The sequence below is a fragment of the Schistocerca piceifrons genome, chromosome 7, assembly GCF_021461385.2.
Source record: "Schistocerca piceifrons isolate TAMUIC-IGC-003096 chromosome 7, iqSchPice1.1, whole genome shotgun sequence".
Lineage (NCBI taxonomy): Eukaryota > Metazoa > Arthropoda > Insecta > Orthoptera > Acrididae > Schistocerca > Schistocerca piceifrons.
The window spans coordinates 180,228,688-180,230,670 of NC_060144.1; positions in this window are offsets into that span (position 1 = coordinate 180,228,688).

The following is a 1,983-nucleotide window of genomic DNA, read 5'->3' on the forward strand; positions in this document are numbered from 1 at the left end:
TGCAGATTGTCAGTTTTAGAGCACTGTATAGTACAAGCTGAACAATTCGTCATTTTGAATCTCACGCTGAAGGCCCTGGTTTAAACTCTATGGAGCATTTACACTTTTTAATATTCTCTTAAGGCCATCAAATGCACATACCTTGCGCAGACAATATTACAGCTAGTAAAAGTATTAGCTTACATTTGACTTTAAGTGATTAGACGAAAATTTCGAGATACGATACATTCACTTACGTTCCATGTAAGTCAAATTTTGCTTTTCTAAATTTGCCAAATACAATTAAACTGTGTTACCATATCGTATTTTCTGGTTTATAAGGAACATCCCGTTAAATTTACGGTAAGAGATGCATTCGTAAACAATTGCGGAATAAAGTTGAAATGGAACACAACAGACATAAAAATTTCATGTCAGCACTAGAGGGACTTGCATGAGTACTCAAAAAATATAACTGATCCCAATTTTATTGACTATTTCCAAAGCTTTAAAAGAAATCCTTCAGAAGTTATTTAAAAAAAAAGACCTGCAAATATTTTGTTATGACTAACAAGCTGCGATAAAGTATTATTAATTTTATCCTTCTATAAAGCTAACTGCTCCTTGGGATGACAAATGGTTTTCTACATGTTTTGCAAATAAAATCAACAAAAGTAGCTTACTTTAAATTTACACTGTTACGTCGTGTTATATAAACATAATCTGCAGCAAGGTAAAATAAACTCATATCTTACATACATAATTTCATTACCACCGCTCTGCGAGCACATCTATTCCTAAAACAAAGGAAAAAAGTTGCTCGATTCTGATGTCCAATCTTTGCTCTCATGAATTTAGAAGCTACCTAATACGCACACCGATCTACATCTGAAAGAAACCGATAAAAATTTGGCAACCATGTCTGCCATTATTTGAGCAGTTTCAAGCTGCACGTCCAACCATTTGACGCTGTGGAACAATAAAATTAAGCAAAATTCGTTGATTCATTTTCTTACACCACGCGAAGCATACAACACTGTCCTCCGACTGGGATTTAGATTGTCGGATTGATCACCCCGATATATCCAGTGCTTTAATCGGTGTCAATACACCATATTTGAGGATCTTTATTGGCCCTAGAATAGAATAAGCTAGTCATGAGGAAGACCGGTACAACTTTTTCAAAAAAAGTATCAGGTTTGTGAAGCCTGTAATTAAAATACCTATAAATTCCCCAAATTTGCAATGTTTCTACTTAACACATGAAATATTCACAGACGTTTGCCAAAAACAGGAAAGTAGATTTTCTGAGCATGAGCGTCTGCAGCATTTTAGGAAGTGTCTACCTAAGGTAGTACTGGCCACACTGCGGGCCATAACAGCAACTTGTGTGTATTCTGTTAGTAAGTACGCATCTGGGTTAGCTTTCTGATGTAACAATAATAGACGTCTGTAACTCGTCTTTGAAAGAGCTTAAGATTTGTCAAGGACCGTGGAAAGCACCAAGGAAATACTGAGGGGACTGCTTTGCGACGTAGTAATTGTCACTAGTCAACAACTGGAACCATTCAAGCCATACAAACACTTTGGTATAACAATTTGCTTGGATATGAAATGCAATTATCACATAGTCTCTATCTTAGGAAAGGCGGAAGCGTCTTGCGCCAGTAAAACGCCTGGCTGTGCTGACATTTCAGACCGAAAATTAACATCAAATGGCCATATTCATCTGGCTTCAGAGAATAACTGCCTGTCGTGTTCTGCCATTGTGAGAGTAGGTGCTAAGACGTGTGCTATGCTTGCCACGTCCCATATCGCCTGCTTATTCTCATTTCGCTTGCTTTCTTTGTTATCTCTTGTTTGTTGTTTCATATTTACTTATTTTGTATATAGTTCACACCGTTAAAGACATGAATACAGGAAGAGGGTCCAAAATGATGTAGGTTGCAGCAGTTATTCAGGGATTAAGAGGCTGGCATGGAATAGAGTAGTGTGGAGAGCTGC